This window comes from Cervus elaphus, chromosome 1 (genome assembly GCF_910594005.1).
Source record: "Cervus elaphus chromosome 1, mCerEla1.1, whole genome shotgun sequence".
In the NCBI taxonomy this organism is placed as follows: Eukaryota; Metazoa; Chordata; class Mammalia; order Artiodactyla; family Cervidae; genus Cervus; species Cervus elaphus.
This window is the reverse complement of record NC_057815.1, coordinates 40,008,678-40,030,194: the sequence shown is the minus strand read 5'-3', so window position 1 is coordinate 40,030,194 and position 21,517 is coordinate 40,008,678. Positions and strand designations below refer to the sequence as shown.

Genomic DNA, 21,517 nt, shown 5'->3' with positions numbered 1-21,517 from the left:
AATTCATGGTCTAGCTAGCCCCTTGATTTTTCTCACAATTTCTAAGCTGCCTGAGAGAGGGGGTGCAGAGAGTCGTGTATTTGAGGGGAGGGGCCTATTCTTTTGTAGCCCTGACAACCAGAAGACTTGGAGCCAATCCCACCATCACTTGTAAGCCATGTAGCTTTTGGCCAATACCCGCCCTGAGGCTCAATTTTCTCATCTGTAAAGTGGGGGGTAATTACAGCTGTCCTACTTACCTTATGGGAATCAAAGAACGCCACCTCCTCCTCCTCATCATTCTCCCAGACCCTCCCCAAATTAGCAAATCCCAAAGGCAGTTTAAGTAGAAGCACGTCACAAACACTCTAAGTTCTCCTACATGCATAAAGCATTTGTAATGCAAAGATGCCCATGTATCTGCTTTTTTGGTCTGACCTGAGCTATTTGCTGTTTGGTCCAAAGCAGACAAGAGAGGGGCAGCCACGTGGTGGTTGCTGGGTAACTCGGTGGCAGAAGGGCTCTGAGAGAAGGCCTATTCAACTATTCTGCTCTAGGTTCACTGGTTTGAACCCAGCCCTAGCCCAACCACTATGGTAATCATTGGGTTTGGAATTCAGAGAGTCTGACTTTCAGAAGCCATTTGGCTTATCTACTACCCACTGAATTTTCACCATACACTCATGCATGAGGTTATGAGAGAGTCTGGAGAACCTGGTTCATGGGCCCAAATGTGCATCTAACCCTCCCTCCCCTCCGCAGATCAAGCTTCTCCTTCTCGATTATTGTAAAAGGTGGTCCAGTGACTTCCCAGGTGGCTCAGTGATAAAGGATCCACCTGCAATGCAGGAGACATGGGTTTGATCCCTGGGCTGGGAAGATTCCCTGGAGAAGGAAACAGCACCCCACTCCAGTATTCCTGCCTAGAAAATCCCATGGACGGAGGAGCCCAGTGGGGTACAATCCATGGGGTCCCAGAGTCGGACACGACGGAGCATGCACGCGCCGTGACTAGGGGCGCATGTGTGTTCCCTTGGATATCCACATCAGCATGCCAGCCACAACTGCCGCTGCCTGAGGGTCCCCCTCCCACCTTGATCCTCCCTTCACGTCTGAAAAAGCAGGCAAGTCTCCCTTTCCGCACATCAGTTAAGAGAGATCCTCCCCAACCCTTGAAGTCACACCACATCTGATTAGGAAAAGGAGACTGTGCGCAGAAACCAGCAGCGTGAAGGCCCACCCAGGCCAACATAGCTACTTACCGGCCCAGGAGGGACCAGACACCTGCGTGGCTCTGTGGGCTTTCTGCCTGAGTGGCCGTGGGGTCTGCGGATGCCCCGCCACCCCCAGGGGGACAGTGTGACTGAGATGCTCACTCCACGGCTTCTCCGATCCCCGTGTTGTGCCGTTATTTTCATGCTCTGGGTTATATTTAACTCAAGTCATAATATTTGGAGGTGGGGGGGATGGTACGGTTGGAAGCCTGCTGTTTCACCAAGAAAGGCATTTGAATATTCTCGGTTCCAGAGAATTCGAAGGGCTCCAGGAAGAGAGTGAGGCGGCTGCCCCAGATTTGTCTGACACATCGCGGTCACGTGGACTCCATTAGCGGATGACTGAGGCAGTGAGCAGGCAGCCTAAAGGAATGTTGTAGAAACGATGAAGAGGAGTCAGTGAGTGATGTCAGCAGGAGGCTGATGCCTCTGGGGGTCCCAGGGCACTCGCCCCACACATCCCCACAGGGAGGGAATCTCTTAATTGGCAATAGCGCCCGCCTTGTCAACCACCCCACCTCTTACAGCTGATGTCAGTCTGAGGGGGAGGCAGAATCAAGTCCCAGGTGACGTGAGCAGCACGCTCAGCTCATCAGCCACAGAGGCTCTCATTCCCGATGTCTCTGATAAGAAAAGGAAACATGCAGAGGGAACCCATCCTCATCCTGGGGGGTCAGGGTTTCCCCCCAAAGAAGCCCCAGCAAGGCTGCGTGTGTGTGTGCTCAGTCACTTGTCGTGTCCAACTCTGTGTGACCCTATTGTCTTAGCCCATCAGGCTCCTATGTCCATGGGATTCTCCAGGCAAGAATCCTGGAGTGGAGGTTGCCATCCTCCAGGGGATCTTCCCGACCCAGGGATCGAACCTGCATCTCTTACGTCTCCTGCATTGGCTGGCGGGTTCTTTACTACTGGTGCCACCACCACGAGGCAAAATCCAGGGCAGTCCAAAAACTGTAGACATACAGCTTCCTTCCAAGACAAAGATATTCCTGAAGACCTAGATTCACCTGTTTCCAGATTGTATGGACACCCTGGAGGTACTTTTAAATTCTGAATCTCTAAGTATATTTTCCAAAAGTTCTTTGTGTCTTACATTATACAACACATTTCTCTGGGAGACTCCAACTTTGGGTTTTGGGGGTTTTTTTGGCATCACTTCCCTGAGCCAGGAAGGGCAGTTTGGGCGGAATCCCAAATGCACGGAGGTGGCGTCTCCAAGTAGATGGAGAGTGAGGACAGGCAGGCCCGCCACGTGTTTCTTATTATGGTGTCTAGACACAGGCGGGTCTCAAGGCTGCAGGAGACCAGAGGTGTCAAACACTTTCCAGAGCACCAAACACTTTCCAGTCTGAGCAGACTCCAATCCCCTCACCAGCGAGGGCAGCTGGCAGGAGACCCGCAGAGTATTCCATGAAGACAGGTCCTACTCACGCCTCTAAGGGTCTTGCCAGGCGGAGGAGTCCAGTAGTCAGTGACTCAGGGGGTGGAAATTAAGGAGGCCCTTACAGTCAGGGGACACCCCTGTCCCCTGACCACCATCTCCACTCCAGTTGGAACTAAAGCACTAAAACCAGCCTCTGCTTCACATTCATGGGAACTGACATATGGTATAATTTTTTTTTAAATCTTCCGAGTTCCCTAGGCAGCTTTGACGTGAATATTAATACTAACATAATTTCATGATGATTAGAGAACACAATTAGGGGCTATTAATAATGACACAAATAATGACATTTAAGGCCTCATTTTTAATTTGAGTAATATTCTGTCTGGTGGTATTTAAACAGTCCTGTCTAGCACAATTATGGCAGTGCCAGGGTGCAGTCACTGCTCACAGAATCCGTCAGGCCCACCTCACCCACCCACCCACCTGTGTGGCAGAGGGGATGGATGGGGGGGCACTGCCCTAGACCTCAGAGGTTCCAGCTGCGGCCCCTCAAGACAGAGGGCCTTGTGAGTGGATTGCAACACAAGAGTCCAACTCGAGAAAGAGGGCTGGCAGCTGGAGAGGAGCCCACGAGAAGCGGTCGCTTGCATCCTGAAACACCACTCTCCTCCTGAGAGCTGGAGGGACCAGTATAGGTGTCCACATTTCCATATCAGTCCTAGCTGTGCTGCAGAAAGTAGCTCCCGTTTCCTCCCAGAAACCTCTCCAACCCATCTTCCGTCACGTTGCCTTACTCCTGTCTCCGCACCCAGTACATCTGACTGTAATTATCTGTTTCTCATCCCCCTCCCCAGCCTCTGCTCACCTATTGAAGGGCTGGAATGTCTATTTGCTTTTGCCTTGTCTCTTTGCCCTCAGTCCCCGGGCACACAGTAGGCTGTCTGGGAATATTTGTTGAATGACTTAATGACCAAATGACAGTGTTCTGCCTTCCATCCATTGGGCACATGTCGGAAGCTGAAACCCCATACCTGCAGGTGCTCTAAACTGCATTGTGTGGGCATTTCTAATTAATGGTAAACATGTGGAAGATGATTGGGTTGGTCGAGGGTTTGCACAGAGGGGAAATGTCTGTGAAATCTAAAACTTCGGGCAGAAGCCAGGGATGGTTAGGATTTAACCCAAAGTCCTTGACCTTGGTTAAATGGCATTGGGAAAAAAAAAAAAAAACATACTCTAATTTCATGATGTATTTTGGTGTTATAGACTTGATTCTATATGACGAAAATTGATACATAAGCCTGGGCTAAAAGCTGGATTTTTCTCCCAGTTCAGGATTCTGTAGCAGAAAGGAGGAACCAAAATAACAAACTTCCTGTTAAGTGAGACTCTTCAGTGAAAAGTAGGAAGAAGAGGGGGAGGAGGAGGAAGGGAAAAGGGAGAGGATGACGAAGAGGTGGGGGGTGGGGCGGGGAAGGAAAGAAAATCAGTGAGCATTTATCCCGGGCCAGCATTTCAGGCATTTGACACCCACTCTCTTCTTTGATCCTCACAGTAATCCTACGAGATATAGATTATTATTATTATTTTCATTTCACGGATGGTGGAACTGTAGTTTAAAGAAGTTAAATCAACGTGCCAGGTCCCGCAGCAGAGGGTGCTGATCCCAGCCGCAAACCCATGTCAGTCCGACTCCAGAAGGCAGATGGTCACCACCCACTGAACTCGGACAGGTGACTGAGGGGGAGGACAGGTGGGGTGCTGAGCCTCAGCAGAGGGACGGGAGAGGAGGCAGCTCCTCGATGCCCCTCCCACCTGAGGCTCCTGCAGGGTCTGCAGAGGGACAAAGGAAATCCACTGGCCCAGGGCCAGAGCAGGCAGCCCTAGGGCCAAAGAGGGCAGGAGCCTGGACTCCTGGATGGGTGGCCCCCCGACACGTCCGAGGACAGAGCTGGGGGGCGGCCGGCTCCAGCACAGGCCGATGGGGCTTTGGCCGAGGCCAGTGAGGCCACAGAGGCCGGGGCAGGGTGTGCAAACAGCAAGGGAAGTTAAGTGGAACCTTTCTGGGTAATTGACTCTGTCTGCCCATAGGACCCCCTGCCAAGCCAGGCAGGCCCGGACCTGATATGCTGCAGCCTGTCTGGAGTCTGTTCTGCGAGGCGGAGAGCCTGGCTGACAGCAGGCTGGTAATTTTGTTATAAGACTCCCCCCTTCCGTTTGCAAGCCTCCTTTTGTCTGAATTCCTGTGCCCACAGGCAGGATGGGACTGAATGGTGGATGGAGGGCTCAGGGGTGAGGGGTCCAGGCTGAGGCCCCACACCCACCAGAGGCCCTCCAGCCTCCTTCAGCATCCTTTCCAGGTTGAGCTGGAAGCAGCAAGACAGGCGTGGGGGATTCAGAAGGGCACTGGGTTCCCATCAAGGGCTTCTTGCAGCAGCAGGAAGCCCTCGAAAGCCCCCAGAGCTGGTCACTCATCAGTGTCCTCCTCCTGGGGTTGAACACTTATTTTCTGCTGCTACTTACCACCATCCCCCAAATCCTTCCTTCTTCCTCCTGGTCTGCACAGCCTGGGCATTCTGCCCACCCAACCCTCAGACTCAGTCTCCCAAGGCAACAGCAGGAAACATGGTCTGCTTAACAAGTGATCCTGGGATCACCATGCCTGACCATTTGGAGAAGTAGCTGGAGAGGTTCAGGTGAGGGGCTCGGGAAGGGCCCAGAGGAGACGGGAACACCCGAATCAAAGGTGGCATGGAGGCAGAGCTTCGTAGGACCCAGGTGGGGGACAAAGGGGCAGAGCAGCCATGTGAAATAAGGCAGGGGCAGGGCTACCCACCCCCCACTCCAGCTCCTCTATTGGCTCTGGGGTTGCTTTTCACTCTAGGTTTATATGGGTTTAAATCAACATTCTCATCTTCCTCTGCTCACCTGTAGCTTCTCCCGGTGCCTGAGGTCTAGAACTGACACTGCCGTTCCCGCTGAGAGACTCCTGATGCGCCCCTGCAGCCAATCGGAAGCTGAGTAACACTGATTCCCCTTCCCCACGTCTCCCTACACTCCATGGGTACCAGTCAAGGAGAAGCCCTTAGACCATCTTGCCCAGACTGTCACAAAGACCCCCTTGCTCACCTCTGGGATTTCTATCTCTCCCCCACTTCACCCCCTTCTATCTATACCATTATCAGAATTAAATTCACAAAGGGTAAAGTTATTATATGTTCACCATTTACAAAGAGCTGACTATGTGCCAGGCATTATTCTAAGCACTCCACAGACATGATTTATTTGATCATTACAATAACTTCATGGAGGTAAGTACTGTTTATCATTCTTTTTTTACAGATGAAGGAACTGAAACACAGAGATATTAAATAACCTGCCCAAAGGTGCATAGCTAAGCAACAATACGGCCAGGAATCAAAATCTCCACTCTTTCTCCTAAGAGTAGCAATGGTCACATTACACTCCTTTTTTACTCAGCAAACTTTCAGGGTTTTCTCACTCTCTATCCCACCCCAAATCCATCTCCTTAGCTTCTATGCCTTCAAAACCCTGTCCTAACCTACCTTCCTAGTCTCATTCTCAACCCCCACATTCCAGCCCAAGCTGCTACATCTTCTTCCCCAGGTGCTGTTGAGCCCGCGAAACCATGTTCTCAGTGTACCTTCTATCATTCAGTTTCTGCTTGCCCAAATCCCTCCCTTCTCATCCTCCAGCCCAGCCAAAAGTCAGTCTTTGCCCTTTTTGAACTCTTCTTAGATTGTTACAGTGGTAAGAGGATTGGCCTGGGACCTACCAGGTTAAAATACTTAAATCTCCTTAATGGTTTCATCACCTTAAGAAAGCAAATTCACCTCTCTGAGTGTCAGTTTCCTTGTCTATAAAATGGGAGTGATGATAAGAGTATTTTATTTTCCAGAGTTGCAATGGCTAAAGGAAGTGATTTGGGAAAGCGTCTGGCTCCTAGTGGACCCTCAGTCAAGGTTAACATCCACCCCCCACCCTCCCAGCTTCTTGCCCTCACAGTTTTCATCATGTCTCCCTGGCATTTCAGCTGTTCAAATCCTCAGGAAACAGTAAGTTATCTAAGGGCAAGGATAACCCATCGGTCTCTGCATTCCCCTGCACTACTTGCCAAGTGCCCAACATTGCTGGTGCTCCATCAATGAATGAATAAAGGTACGAATTCATCTAACTGCTTGACCAGGGTCAATTTAAATGTTAGAAAAGGGACCCACCTACCAAAGGAGATAGATCCAGATGATCTCTGAGCGCTCTTCAACAACCTCTTTCTAATGAGAATTTGTGCAAAACATAAAATTCTCTCCCTATCTCATCAAGACATCAGCATGAGGTCACATTGACTCCTCAAATCCATTTCCAGCCCACTCATCCTTTTTCTCCTCCAAATTCTTTTTTCCAGGGTTCTGGCATTTCCAGTCCATCCCAGGAAGCTGAGGTTCTCCGGCGGCCCAAAGCACGGCGGCCCCTGGCGGAAAAGTCAAACCAGCAAATAGAAATGTCACTCAATCATTTCCCCATGCTTTTCCTCTCATTGGCCTTCTCCACCACATATAATGAGAACTGCTTTTTGCCCAAATATTGTTTGAATTTCAAATACACAATTTCCCCCAGGGGTGACCAGATGAAAAGAGAACTCTGGTTTGCAACATAAGACCTCTATGTGGAAGTTGCCTTGAATGAACACCGAAACGAAATTTTTATTGAGCTCCTTGAAATGACAGAAGCACATCAAGGCAACCAGGCTCCCTTCCCACTGTGGTGTGCTAAAATTATTTTAAATGAACACCAAGGAAGCACCCCTCAAGGGGCAAGGAAAGAAGGAAAGGATTTTAAACGCAGTGGGCAAAATAATAAATCCGTTCATGGCATCTAACCCATCCCTACAAGCGACCCAGCATGTGTCTTCCGACGTGTCTCTCTGTACAGACTCTGACTGTCCACAGTTAGGGCTCTTAATCAGAGGGAGGAGGACAGTCTAAGAGGCCCTGGGGCAATGATTCTCAATCCTGACTGCATTAGAATCTCCTAACATGTTATAGAAAAAACAGATGCCCAGATCCCACCCTGGACCATGTAAATCAGAGTGTCTGGGTGTAAGGCCCAGGCCTCAGAATTTTATAGAAGCTCCCAGAGGATTCAAATGTGCAGCCGGGGTGGAAGGTACACATTGATTCGGAGGGTGTAACCCCCAGAAATGGCAGCTAAACTTGTATATGCATGAGAATACAGGTGTGTGTTTCTAGAGTAAAACGTCATAGTGAAAGTCACTCAGTTGTGTCCGACTTTTTGCGACCCCATGGACTATACTGTCCACGGAATTCTCCAAGCCAGATACTGGAGTGGGTAGCTGTTCCCTTCTCCAGGGGAATCTTCCCAACCCAGGGACCAAACCCAGGTCTCCCATACTGTAGGCAGATTCTTTACCAGCTGAGCCACCAGGGAAGGCCGAGGGGTCAGTTTCAGACAATTCTTTAAAATATCTGCAACTCTAAACAGGTTCTCATAATATGTCTACACCTTATGTTGTGGGCTCCTTCCAACTGGAAAATGATGTGTACCTAAGATGTTGCTGAGGGTTAGGAGCTAAGGGGCGAACAAAAGTGCTCTGGTTCCTTGAGCGGCGAGCTTGTTGATCAAGATCCCACATGGCGACAAGCTGTCAGTGAGGGGCCCAGGGACACTGATGGGGGAAGACCCACTGAAGTACAGAGGGAAGCGTTCTCGCAGGCAAAAACTGGGCCCCGGTGTAATTTACTATTTCGGCATCCGTGCCTGTGGCTCAGCTGACAGCTGGGCCCAGCTCGGCCTCCAAATCTGGACACCAGAAGCCAAGACCAGAGAGAGGGTCGAGTGCCCGGGATCTCCTATTTTGGGAGCTCCATAGCTCTGGCTGGCCACTGCACTCCATAAAACTGTCCTGAGAGCCAGCTAGCAAGTGTGTGTTGGGGACCGGAGGGAGGCAGATGGTGCTGGAATCCCTAAGCAGCATCCGCAAGACTAAGAGGCCCCTTGGAGTTTTCAGTGCCATCAGAACATGATTTCAATAAATCCAGGGAGGAGGCGGGGCAGTGGGCAGAAAATGGGGCAAGGAGGGAAGGTGCTGGGCTCACCAGCCCCCCAGAAACCCTCCTCCAAGCCCTGGAGCCTATTCTGTTAACAGCATCACTCTCAGCCCCTCCTCCTGCCCGGCTCCCACCCCCACCGCCCAAGGCTTGGTGGGATATCAGAATCTAGGCTCCTCCAGGGTACAACCAGGCCTGCTTGTAGCACCGCCACTGCCAAAAGGCAAGAGGGCCGGCCTCAGGGGCTGCCCAGCCCCAAGTCAGCTGCCTAAGTGCTCAGCCCTGCTCATGAAAGGGCCCCCTCTTCCTCTCTCCTCAGCCCTGTGCTCTAATTTATCCTCCCCTTTGATAACCAACTCCAAACACATTGAGTCGAGGCCGGGCCATCAGCGCACAAAGGCCTGTGCTCTCCCGGCTGAATGCGCACTTCACTCTTGGGGGGATTTCTATAGAAGGCGAAATCCACCAAACAAGCTATTACACTTAAATCAGACAATGGCCGAGGTGACGGCGAGGAGACCAGCGTTAATGACTCAGCTAGCAGCGGGCTTCTCTATGTGGAAGCTCTACCACAGCATGGCAGAGCAACCCGCTGCCCTTCCCAGCCACGCGGCCAGATCCCTCTCCTGCTCCCGCACTAGAAAGTTGACCCTCTGTGTCTGCCGGTTCTCTGAATCCTGAGTGTTGATTCCCCCAGGCCCACGTAGACTGACTCTTGATTCCCTTTTTGCCTAGGAAAAAGAACTGAGAAATGAAGCCTGCTTGCCCCTTTCTCTCGCCTTCATTCTGAAGAGGAGGAAACCATGGGGATTGCTGAAAATCACATAGGCAGCTGGAGACAAAGCCAGGATTAGAATCTCTTGTTTCTCGCCTCGACCAATTCATACAAGAACTAATATAAATTAGGCGATGCACAGAAGGCGCTTTGCATAGTTTCCGGCACAGGAAAAAGTGCTCGACAAACATTGGTTGTTATTCGTTGTAGTAGTAGCAGGATTTTTATACGTCCTTCAACTACTCAAGGAGGGCTCATCATGAGCCAGACAGTCTTAGGGTGCTGAGCACAGACAGTAAAAGGAACACAGCCCTGCCCTTCTGGAGCTTCCACTCTCATGGAAGAGTCAAATTGAAAAGACTCAGACAATTATATAGTGTCTAGTGGTGTACAGTGGAGAGTGACAGACAGAGGAAGTAAAGGATGCCTTCAGGGTGCGCAGCGAGAGCTCCCCACGCAGGCTTGGGAAGAGAATCTGGTGTCTCGGCTGAAAGGGAAGGAGGAGTTGGATCTGGCCAGGTGAAGGGAGGTGGGAAGGAGAGAGCCAGGTTGGAGAAAACAGAGACTTCTAGGAGGAGGGTATAATTGAGTTGTGATTGAACGTGCAAAGGCAAATAAGGAATGTAAAGGTACATGAGGGCAAGATGCGACAGGATAACTGACTTGGATGCATTAGGGGAAGCACACCGGCTGAAACCGCCCACCCTGGCCAGCCAACCATAGTAACCATTTGCTTGAGTTATTTTATGACAGGATGTCCCAGTAAGGAACACAGAACTAATAAGCCACCACCAACCGGAAAAATTCGGGGAAGGTCAAAAGGAGAAGCCACATGTCCGACCACCTCCCAGAATCCTTCTTGCTGGCATCCATCTTGACTGAGCAACGCGTTCACCACTGGGAAAGACCCTGGGTCAGAGTAATTGGCCAAAGAAAACCCGGAAACTAATCCCATCAACATAAAACCTGAGACTAAGCGCCACATGGCAGAGTAGTTCTCCTGGATTTCCCTACCCTGCTGCTCTCCACCCAGGTGCCCCTTCTCAATAGAGTCTCTTACTTGTCTGCACGTGTGTCTCCTCGGACAATTCATTTCTGAATGTCAGACAAGAGCTCATTCTCGGGCCCTGGAAGGGGTCCCCCTTCCTGCAACAGATGGGGTGAAGACAGGGTGGTACAGGGAGGGAGGCCAATGGCTGTGAGACGTGAGACTGGAGACGCAGGCACAAGTCATCCCACGATCACATGAGGAGCCACAGGAAGGAGCCTGGGCTGGAGGAGTCAGGGATGACAGGATCTACGGGCATGCGGAGGTCACAGGGGAAATGGGCTTGGGGGGTGGTGGTGGGTGGGTATGGGTGGAGCAGAGCCAGAAGACCACTTAGCAGGTCAAGGCCCAGTTTAGCACTTGTTCCAAGTTTCATTTCAACCCACTGCATGCCTGCAAGCATGCTAAGTCACTTCAGTCATGTCCGACTCTTTGAGATCCCATGGACTATAGCCCACCAGGCTCCTCTGTCCACGTGATTCTCCAGGCAAGACTACTGGAGTGGGTTGCCTCCCTCCTCTGGGGGATCTTCCCAACCCAGGGATGAAACCCGATGTCTTCTGCATTGGCAGACAGGTTCTTCACCACTAGTGCCACCTGGGAAGCCCTTCAACCATTATGTGGTTCTAATCTTGAGTCACCAAACAAGGTCCACCATTAGGAGAACTCATGGGAGGGGGAATAAGCTGAAAGTAAACAGCTCTGGCCATAGGAAGAGAGAAATCAAACAACAGGTTTCCCTGGCCACTTGGACCATGATCCAAAGCCTGGAGCATCCAACAGTGAGAGCAAGTTCTTCCCCACCAACCAAATATGTGACCTTGGGCCACCTCCATTTCCCCATCTGTACAATGAGGACATTCACTAAGTAAGTGGTAAGCTGCCTTGCAGTTCTCCCATTCTGTTGTTCTATTACTTAAAATATAGATCATATATTTTTATTCTAAGAAGGCTTGCTTTGCATTTGAATGTTTATAAAAACAAGACAAAATGGTTTGCATGCTATAATACAGGAAACACAGTACATCAAGATCAAGTATCATGTGCAGCAGACATTTCCTCTTCTGGGTCCAAGAGATCCAGCATTGATAAGGTCTAGGAAAGGCTGCTTGGGAGCTGTGGTTCTGAATGTCGAGGCTTCTTCTCACAGCCTATGCACAGTTCCCTGGTCTTCAGGAAACTCTCTTCCCAAGGCCATTGCCCTGAGGAATGAGGTTCTACAGAAGGCCGTGTCTCTCTCTTTCACCCAATAGCCCTGACAGCTGCTAAGGCAGACACCAAAGTTCCAAGGACTGAGCGCAGGTGAACAAAACAGTGAATTCAGGCTGGGGTGAGAAAAGAAAAAAACCGCATCAGAGCTGTTTTTGGCTGGAAAGTTGCTCTCTATCCCGTAGCTTTAGGACGCAAGCAGCGTAGCATCCAGAGGCACACAGCTGCATGGAACAATTCAAAAATTGCCTTGTTGGACTACAACGTGCCAATTTTTCAAATCTAGAGCCATTTTCACTATTACAGTCTGAGCCGCCTAAGCCCGGAGAATTTTCTTCTGGGAGGGAAAATTGATTCTGAGGTTACCATTAACCCCCATTAGCACAGCACGCCCCATTCCAAAACTATTCTTGGGAACCAAGGGGGCCAGAGGAAGCTCGAGAGACCCACAGCAAGGTTGGTGCCCAACATCCCAGGTGCTAACAGTCAAAGTCCATTAGCCCCATCCTCAGGAGGGCAAGAGAGTGCATGAGATGGAGAGAGGCGGGTGAGAGGAAGCAGAGAAGAATCTGGGCATGAGTTTTCCCAGGAATTCCTAGGCTTTGGAAGTCTCCTGGCACAGCTCACTTCATTTGGGTGGCTTGGGAACTTACATGAGCCGAAGAGCAGGAACCAAGGCTAAAATCTGCGGGGATCCTCTGGATTTCGATCTGCAGCTCTCACCTGTGACTCCGCTCTCTTTAGGGGTCAGCGCCTCAGAGGGAAGTGTTCCCCAGGAACTGGTTTGGAGGTGCCCATCCACCCCCATTCCTTGCACCCAGCTGCTCAGGGTCTTTGCCAGATAACACAGCTCTAAGGCTTTGTCTGCCCTGGTGCTGTATATGGAAAACCACTCTAAGCCATTCTAAGCACAGTCGAGAGCCAGCTGCCTTGATCATGGGGTGTGCTATGACCTCCATCTTCCCAAACATAGAGCAAAGAGCCACCAGTTCAGCGGAGAAGGCAGCGGTGACGGCGACTGCTGCAAAGCAAGGAGAGAAAGACAACTGCGGGAACAAAGCGGGACCAGCGGGCGACCGAGGAGAGCAGCTCGTCCACTGATCTCTCAAGCGTTATTTTTCACATGCCGGTGACAGAGCAGTAGGCGCTGGTCTTGGATCCGGCAAGCCCGAGTATGAATTCTGGCTCTGCCGCTTGACCTTGAACAAGTTACTTACTCTTTCTGAGTCTCTGTTTCTTCTTCCCTAGCCTGGGAAGTAAAAAATAACCACCCGGCAAAGTGGATGTCAATATTAAGTGAGATAATATAGGAAAGGAGTGATTATATAATAGTTTGCTCCAAAATATGTATGTATGTACATATATGAGCAACTAAGCCCACCCTCCGTTCGAAAACATCTCTCTCTTGTTTACAGAACGGCACTGCTTCATTCTTCTTGCAAGAGTTTGCCTCAGTGTCTGAGATTGTGGCTAGGTGGATGATCAGCTCTGAACTGGTCAGAGAGCTTGTCAGCCTCCTTAGTGCTCCAATAGTACCTCTCCAGCACTATTAGAGAGAGGAAAGCGCTCCGATACAGCATGGCTTCCCTCCACAAATATTTAGAGCATCTTCCAGATGTTAGGTCCGCTGCTCGGCACTCGAGCTCCAAGATGAACCACATCTGGTCCACTCCCAGCCCTCCAGGGTGCCAGGGAAGCCAAAACAGCAGACCCATCAATACAGCTCATCACAGCCCTGCAGCGAGAGGGCAGGGCGGGCTCATAACGCTGGGTCAATGGCAGGCTGGGCCAAAGAGGGCTCCCCCAGGGGTGGGCCGGGCACAGCGGTTGCGTCTGTCCCTGCAGACACTGGGAAGTTGACCTCTCTTAGTCATGGGGTGATTTGTGCGGGAGGGGAGGGGAGCGCGCAGGGCTAAGTGCTGACGGGACGTCCCTGTCAACACAATGTTCCGCCTGGCCGGGCCTTCATATATAAAGATATTTAATGAATTAGTTAATTAATGAGAGGAGTTTGATTGATAGATCATATGGCGCTCGCAGCAGGGTAAGTCTGACCCTCGATATCGCCGCCTCGGCTGCAATCCGTCCCCCTCATTGGTCGAGAGAGCGCGGTCGCTCTGGCAATTTGCATGCATTTAATGTAGCTCTTTAATAGGATGTAATGTTAGCAAAAGCCAAAAGCGCAGCAGCTGTAACTTAAAAGACAGCCCCATTACTGCAAGCCTTATAATTAGGGTAAGAGGGAGACTCGGTCTGCCATATGTTAAACTCTTTTGAGGTTAATAGCTCTGTAAGATTTTTGCAATTTAAAAAAATTACACTTGAAGGATGATGACAAGCCTCATCAATGAGGCGCCTCTCCACCGGAGGAAAGGGACAAGGAGGAGCCCAGGTCCCCCAAGACCGTCTTCCCCAGGGGAGGTGACCAGGGGGCCCCTCTCCCGCCGCAGGGCACCCCGTCCCCACCGGCGTCCCGCATCCCGGCCCCATTAGCGCGGGGCAGCCGGCTCTGCTGGGCGGAAGCGGAGCTCGCCCACCTGGCTCCGCGCAGCCCCCGCAGGCTCCGCAGCCTCCGGTCCCCGCATCCTCCCGGGGAGGGAGGGCGGACGCCAGGCGATCCGCTCGCCCCAGGCCGGGGAGCAGCACGGCGCGTGCTTACCTTGCGAAGTCCCGGGCAACTCCAGAGCAATTACGGGTCCCCGCAGATGCCCCGGGCGCTGACTGTACCGCCGGGACCCGAATCAGGGAACACGCAGCGGGCGCTGCCGGGGGTGGGAAGGGGAAGTCGCCGGGAATTTGCTTGGTAATTACCGGGCACAAGGTCTTGGGGGTGTTTGTCACCTCTGTGCCACAGCCCACGGGGCAGGGTTGGAGACGGAGTGAGGGGCGAGTGGTGCGGAGCCCTGGCCTGCGCCCGATGGACTCTGGAGCGCTGGCCCCTGCACCCTGGCCGCGACGTAGAACAGAAAGGCCTCCTCACCAAGCCCGCGTGAGCCCGGCTGCACCCTCCCAACCTAGGGTGTCTTTCCCGAGGGTCCCTTCCCAGCGACCTAGGGGCACGGGTGGAAGGGGTGGGGTGGCAGGCAGCGGGAGTCAATCTCTGGATACCTGAGTAGCCTCCTCCCGCGGTCCCTCCCGCTGCCTGCACTCGGCGGGGAGCCGGGGCCGCCAGGCACATCATCTCCCAGAAGAGTTCTGCCTCCCGCATATTTCCCTTCCCCCTCGCTGCCTCTCGGAGTGCGTGGGAGTCAGACCAAATTCCTGATGACAGACACTCCAGACAAAACAACAACAAGGAAAATAGAAGTAATCCCTCTTATTTTTTTTTTTAAAGGGGTCTCTTGTTAAAAGGAAATTACAGGAAAGATCAAATTACTGCTAATTGCACAATTATCTGATTATCTCTGATACCAAAAATACAGGAGATCTTTTCCCCCCTCCCAGCCACTTTAAGAAGTCTCAGGGACATCTCTGGGGAAAGGACACCAATCTCTTTGGCCCAAACACCAAAGAATATGTGGAAACGGGCTTGTGGGTGAGTGTAGCAAAGGGAAGCTTCAGCCGGGCCAGGATAGATCTCCAGAGAGGAGAAGGAAAGGTTCAGAATTGGGGAAGAGTTGGAGCAGGGGAAGAGAAGTGGCAAAGATAATAGAAGCAGATCACAGGGCTTCAAATTGGTGAGACCCATGGAGGTCAGGTCACTAGCTCACTGTCTTTGGAGCTCTCTGCAAGGCATGGGGGCCTGAGTGTGGGCTGGTGTTGGGTGGAGAGTTGAGGAAGCTGTTGAAACCTCCTAAACACTCATTGCCTTTTGGGGGCAGAGATTATTATGGTGGGCTTCTGCAACCCGGGTACAAAAACCTTATTCATATTACAAATCCTGATTAGAAAGGCTGCTTATTGGGAGCTACTAAAAACAAACAAAATAGTAATAGCCAACTTTTGTTCAGGCTCTATGGTTTATAAAGCATTTTCCCATCTGCTTTCTCACATAATTCTCTCACCTACCCTGTTCCGTCGGAATCCCCATTTTCAAACGTGCTAACAGAGACTCAGATGATGTGAAGAACTCCCCAGAGGTCTCATGAGTTGTCATTGGAACACCTAAAGCTCCAGGCCCCGCATTTTTACCCAGAATCTCAGAGCCTTGTCTTGGGGAGACAAGTGAGGATTTCTCTGTGTGGGACTGAGGCTGCGTAAATAAGGTGCTGAAATTAGGCTTTATTATCTTCTTTACCTTCATTTTTTTTGTAAGTCAGTGGCCCAGGCACTCTCTGCTTGGATCTCCACTTGGATGTGGCCCAATCATCTGGAGCCTTTTTTCCCATGGGAAAGGACTTCAGTTGACACACCAGCCTGAAATGTCACTTTCGGGTCACCAACGATGCCTCAGCTCTTTGATGAGAAAAGGCGGAGCAGGTCCTGGTTGAAGAGTTTGCTTCCTGTTCACCCCCTCCAGTTTTGCCAGCCAGTCAGAGTGAGGAATGAGACCCTTCCCCCAGTTCCCCACCCTCTTGGCTACCACAAGCTGGGGAGCAGCAGGGGAGCAGGCTTCAGCCCCAAGAGCCCTGTCAGAGCCAAGCAGACATGAGGGCCACTGCAGCTTCCCAGAGGCTCCTTGGCAGTCAAGGCCACTCCTCCAGAAGCACCACATGCCACCACCTGCCTCCCTATGGAGCAGCCATGGCGGCTTCAGAATCACCATCCACAGATCAATAGCAGGGCAATTACAGGCCTTGCATGCAGCCAGCTGGCCTCCCTCCGGAGGAGCGTGGGGTGCATGCAGGAACGGAGGTTCCCTTCATTAGGGCGGCCAGTCTCCGAGTGACACCAGAGCAAGACTGAAGACACCCACGACTGGGGGCTGGGAGGCATCTTCCCAGGAAGAGCTTTGAACTCAGGAGGAGTGAGGAAGATGACGGGGTGAATTGGCCTAAGAGGGCCTCTCAGAGGAAGAGGCTGACCCCAGGCTTGTCTACCCCCGCCACACCCCCTCTCCCTGTCTAACCAGCTCCCAGCATCCTCTCCCCCTACATACAGACCACTGGAGAGAAGTTAATGAAAAGTAAACAAACTGATTTTTCCCATCAACTACCCTTGGCTAGAAGGTCCTGTGGCAGAAGGGGTCAATGGGCAGTCAGGCAGGCTGTCTAAGGCCAGAGCAGGCAGTGGGGCTTGAGCCTGGGCCTATTTCCCAATAAAGGCCTGCTTGACAAAGCCCCCAGGCTCTAGACAGACCCTTTCCTCTAAGACCAAGCCCTCCATCTATGTATTAAACATCCTCACGATATAGATGCTGAAGATTAAAGATGATTCAGACTTGCCCTGCTTAAGAGTCTAGAGTCTTGTGGGAAAGGCAGACACATGGCTGCTAGACTTGGAGGATATCAGATATCTCAAGTCATTGAGAGGAAGAAACAGAGGTTAGGAGTGAAATGCTTTGAGCCAGGTTTCCCAACTGGCAGCAGGGTCTCGGTGAGAACCAGGTGTCCTGAGTCCCTGTCCAGTCCTCCTCCCACCACAAGGCGGAGCCGAGTGGGAGGCGGTACTGCACTTAACCCCTGTCAGAACAGCTCACTTTCCTTGCTTTTGGCCACTCCTGCCACTTTCAGAGAGGGCAATGGCACCCCACTCCAGTACTCTTGCCTGGAAAATCCCATGGACAGAGGAGCCTGGTAGGCTGCAGTCCATGGGGTCGCTAAGAGTTGGACACGACTGAGTGACTTCACTTTCACTTTTTACTTTCATGCATTGGAGAAGGAAATGGAAACCCACTCCAGTGTTCTTGCCTGGAGAATCCCAGGGACGGGGGAGCCTGGTGGGCTGCCGTCTATGGACACGACTGAGGTAACTTAGCAGTAGCAGCAGCCATTCCTCACCTGCTGCTTTCTCCTGGGTGAAGACGCATAATTAGCAGTTGCTCCTCAATCCTTCTTGCCCAGCAAAGGATTTGATAACATTTAAATTACTCCATTTAAAAGGAAATTTCCTCAACACTCTCTATTCTCCGGCAGGAGAGCTTGGCCAGGACAAGGCACAGGAAGACTGGGGACACAGGTGGTAAGAGGGGTGATGGACCACAGCAGGAGTCCTCTCCTGGTCATCCGAGGGGAATGCATTTTTGTATTGTGCTCTCTTTTTCAGCGAGAATGGGCTTGGAAGCTCCTGGCTATTCTGCCATGCCAGCCTGCCTCCAGCCTCAGGGCCTTTGCTCTGGCTGTTCCCTCTATCTAGACTTTCCCACCTATCAGCACAACTCACTCCTTGACCTCCTTTAAGTCTTTGCCCCAAAGGCAGCATGTTGAAAGAGACCTCCCTTGACCTCCATACTTAAAACTGAAATACCCTTCTCCCAGTGTTCAGCATCTTCACCCTGCTTTCCAGTTCTCCATAGCACTTGACAACTTCTAGTTTATTATATAATGTATTCATTTGTTGTGTTTTGTGTATGTCCCACTTCTGCCACCCCTAGAAAGCAAATGTCAAGAGGGCAAGGGCTTCCTGTGTTTTGTTCACAGTAGTTAGAACACCTAGCAAATAGTAGATGCTCAGTAAATAAAGATAAAGGAATGAATGAAGTAATGAATCAAGAGTCTTCAAATATGAGAGCTTGAAATATGAGAGACCTTGAAAATGAGCTAATCTTAAAACCTAAAATTGTGGATGAGGAAAATGGAAGCTGGAGAGGGTAAGAGAAGGACTCTTGGAGGAGGTGAACTGGACATGGAACAATGAACTGGTTCAAAATTGGGAAAGGAGGAAAGGAGTAAAGGTTGCATACTGTCACCCTGCTTAGTTAACTTATATGCCGAGTACATCATGTGAAATGCTGGGCTGGATGAGTCACAAGCTGGAATCAAGATTGCTGGGAGAAATATCAATAACCTCAGATATTTAGATGACACCACCCTTATGGCAGAAATGGAAGAGGAATTAATGAGTCTCTTGATGAAGGTGAAAAGAGGAGAGTGAAAAAGCTGACTTAAAACTCAGCATTCAGAAAACAAAAATCATGGCATCTGGTCCCATTACTTTATGGCATATAGATGGGGGAAACAATGGAAACAGTGACAGACTTTACTTTCTTGGGCTTCAAAATCACTGCAGCCATGAAATTATAAGATGCTTGCTCCTTGGAAGAAAAGTAATGACAGACCTAGACAGCATATTAAAAAGCAGAGACATTACTTTGCCTACAAAGGTCTGTATAGTCAAAGCTATGGTTTTTCCAGCAGTCATGAACAGATGTGAGAGCTGGACAATAAAAAAGGCTGAGTGCCAAAGAACTGATGTCTTCAAACTGTGGTGCTGAGAAAAGACTCTTGAGAATACCTTGGACAGCTAAGAGATCAAACCAGTCAACCTTAAAGGAGATCAACCCTGAATATTCATTGGAAGAACTAATGCTGAAGCTGAAGCTCCAGTACTTTGGCCACCTGAGGTGGAGAGCCAATACATTGGAAGGGATCCTGTTGCTGGGAAAGATTGAGGGCAGGAGGAGAAGGGAGAGGATGAGATGGTTGGATGGCATCACTGACTTAATGGACATGAGTTTGAGCAAGCTCTGGGAGATGGTGAGGGACAGGGAGGCCTGGCGTGCTGCAGTCCATGGGGTCACAAAGAGTCAGACACGACTGAGGGGCTGAACAACAAAAGCCTTGAGGAGGTAACATTTGAGATAGACCTTCTTTCCCTTTTTCTTTTTCTGTTTCTTCAACTAGTCCATTCCATGCATTTGTTTTTTCATTTATACATAATCATTGGACATTTACTACTTTCTAAACACTGTGCAAAACACAATTGTAATGTGAGACACATATTGATCACTTTATTCCATTTATCTTATCTGAACAAGCCTATAAACAACAGACTGGTTCCAAATAGGAAAAGGAGTACGGCAAGGCTGTATATCATCACCCTGCTTATTTAACTTATTTGCAGAGTACATCATGAGAAACGCTGGGCTGGAAGAAGCACAAGCTGGAATCAAGATTGCCAGGAGAAATATCAATAACCTCAGAATGCACATGACACCACCCTTATGGCAGAAAGTGAGGAAGAACTAAAAAGCCTCTTGATGAAAGTGAAAGAAGAGAGTGAAAAAGTTGGCTTAAAGCTCAACATTCAGAGAACTAAGATCATGGCATCTGGTCCCATCACTTCATGGGAAATAGATGGGGAAACAGTGGAAATAGTGTCAGACTTTATTTTTGGGGGCTCCAAAATCACTGCAGATGGTGATTGCAGCCATGAAATTAAAAGACACTTACTCCTTGGAAGGAAAGTTATGACCAACCTAGATAGCATATTAAAAAGCAGAGATATTACTTTGCCAACAAAGGTCCATCTAGTCAAGGCTATGGTTTTTCCAGTGGTCATGTATGGATGTGAGAGTTGGACTGTGAAGAAAGCTGAGCGCCGAAGAATTGATGCTTTTGAACTGTGGTGTTGGAGAAGACTCTTGAGAGTCTCTTGAACTGCAAGGAGATCCAACCAGTCCATCCTAAAGGAGATCAGTCCTGGGTGTTCATTGGAAGGACTGATGCTGAAGCTGAAACTCCAATACTTTGGCTACCTCATGCGAAGAGTTGACTCATTGGAAAAGACTCTGATGCTGGGAGGAATTGGGGGCAGGAGGAGAAGGGGATGACAGAGGATGAAATGGCTGGATGGCATCACCAACTCGATGGGCATGAGTTTGAGTAAACTCCGGGAGTTGGTGATGGTCAGGGAGGCCTGGCGTGCTGTGATTCATGGGGTCGCAAAGAGTCAGATACGACTGAGCGACTGAACTGATCTGAACTGATAAGCTTAGTACTATCATTATCCCCATTTAACAGATGATAAATTAAGGCTCAGAGAGGTTAAGCGACCTACCTAGTCACACAGCTAGAAAATGGCAGAGGTGAGACCTGTACCAAGGTCTGTTTGACTCCAAGCTTGTATATTGCACTACAACATTTTTTTTTTCCCCTTTTTTCTTTACCTTCCTGTCTGTTGGGCCAGACTAAATGGCCAACCAAGGTGGCAGCCAAGGTCACCCAGATTAAAACCTTTCTGAAGCAGCACAATCCTCCTTCTCCAAACACCCACGCGAAGCCCCCTGCCTTAAACCCATCTGCTCGCCTCCTCCTGGCTGCACACTCTGAGCCCCACATACTGGTGCCGGTATGATTCACAGCACCAAGATCGGTCCCTGGAAAGGAAAAAGGGCTCATAAAACCTTACAGCAGTTTTATGACATATTCTTAGCTTTTACAGGCGGACTGGGCGGCAGAGGCTGGCAAACAGCAAGTGTCTTGGGCAGATGAGTGGACCCCATGAGCCCAGCACTGGTGAGAACAGCTGCAAGTTTTTTGTGAAGACAGCACCATCTTTTAGTGCCCAAATGGGGAAGGGCAATATAAGAAACAAACTGATCTCTGGCTCTCTATTGTTTAAAGAACACTTTGACGTTTAATGCCACCAGGCAAAGCAGGTATTATTTCAGATTCACAGATGAGGAGCCCTGCAGAGAGATTGCAGGGACTCCAAATTTCCTTCCTGAATTGAGATCTTTTGCTGTGCTTCTGGGACCCCTGGCACGGGGTCAACGACCTCTGCTGTCTCTGCCCACAGAGGACAGGTCCCAGGCAGTCGCCTCTTATACAATCTCGGTCCAGATTCCATCACCAGGACATCCCAGAGCAGCTCTTGAGTAAATTTCTGCTACTAACATCCAAGTCTTGAGGAACCTCTTACCCATGTCTGTGTCCCCGG

The 21,517-nt window shown here is 50.4% G+C and overlaps 1 long non-coding RNA gene across 1 annotated transcript; it reads left to right on the top strand.

The window, feature by feature from the left end:
* Positions 1-4,258: 4,258 nt before the first annotated feature.
* On the top strand, positions 4,259-5,257 carry LOC122680456. Its single transcript, XR_006336739.1, has 3 exons — positions 4,259-4,373; positions 4,732-4,826; positions 5,207-5,257. It is a non-coding gene; the product is annotated as an uncharacterized LOC122680456 (long non-coding RNA).
* The last annotated feature ends 16,260 nt before the right edge of the window (positions 5,258-21,517 follow it).